At 42.5% G+C, this 1213-nt stretch overlaps 1 pseudogene; it reads left to right on the top strand.

Annotated features, from left to right (window-relative positions):
- Nucleotides 1-526: 526 nt before the first annotated feature.
- LOC122203125 lies at nt 527-677 on the top strand (annotated as a pseudogene).
- Nucleotides 678-1213: the final 536 nt, after the last annotated feature.

Here is a 1213-nt window from a genome sequence, read left to right on the forward strand (position 1 = left end):
CAGAAGAGAAAGAGCTGTATGCACACAGAGATGTGCAGAAACCTTGGATGTGATCATCAACTCTCAAAGGGAGAGGTCCCTTAGATGACCCTGGGGACCTGACAACAGGCTTCGATGGTGTTGTATTATGTGCACGGTGATAGAGAGCCTAGCGACCTGGCCCAGCTGCATGTCACCCTGGGCATGTTCCAGATCACAATTTGGGACTGTTGCAGGTGGAACCGCTTATTGGTGAAGACAGGTTCAGGCTAACAGAGATAAAATTGCATGAAAGACATTCGGTGGACAGTGGGCCTAGCTGCAGCTCACAGGTGTCTCCAAGAGCACACGGGCAATCGCTGGACCAGGGCAAGATGTCCGGCAGGTCATGGGACCCTTCTTCACCGCAGAAGCCATTTTTTTAAGGCAATATCATGGTTTCTGAGGTTGACTTGGAAGAGGATGCCCAGCTGTTAAGTGGCAAAGAAAAATGGAGAATGATCTACTTCTGGGGGGTGATGATGTTCCATTTTAAAACCACAATATGATCGCTTCTTGGCCTTTTGGCTAAGATCAAGTGTAGTAAAACCACAATATGATTGGCATGATTATGATATCAAAAACATTATAGCATTTCTCAAAGCTGTAAACAGCTAATGCCATATGACTATTGCTTTTGGATGTAAAGAGAAATTCCTAAGTATATTTTGGTATAGTTGCTATGTACATTTTATGATAGTTTCCCATCACAAAAGGAACAACTTGGGTTTTATAGTAGTTTCACTAAACCAATGCTGGAATTATACAAAGTTATGTTTGTGTGAGTTTTTGAAATCAAATTCCTCCTTCAAAAATATATATATGAGACGAGGGGCTTCTGGAATGGCAGTGAGAGTAACTCAATGAACCCTCTTGCCAGTGAAATATTCATTTAACTGGTGACAGTTATGAAAGCAAAATTTAAAGTATCTGGAAATTGTCCAAAGGACATCGAGCAAATGGGGAAACACTTATTTAAGAAAGTCTACTATATATCCCAGCAAGAACAATGAGAGTCTGTGACTTGTGAGCCATGGCTCTCTCCCAATATCCCTTTCTAGTTGAGTGTAATGGGAGCCGTATTCCAAGTGGTTATGGCCAAGAAAATGGGTCTAACTTCTCCCTCAGTTCCCAGGCTGGAGATCCAGCTCCATTTTGAAAGGGAAGACCACTGTCATGTCTCCTTATATATAGC

Source organism: Panthera leo, chromosome A1 (genome assembly GCF_018350215.1).
Source record: "Panthera leo isolate Ple1 chromosome A1, P.leo_Ple1_pat1.1, whole genome shotgun sequence".
NCBI classification, from domain to species: domain Eukaryota; kingdom Metazoa; phylum Chordata; class Mammalia; order Carnivora; family Felidae; genus Panthera; species Panthera leo.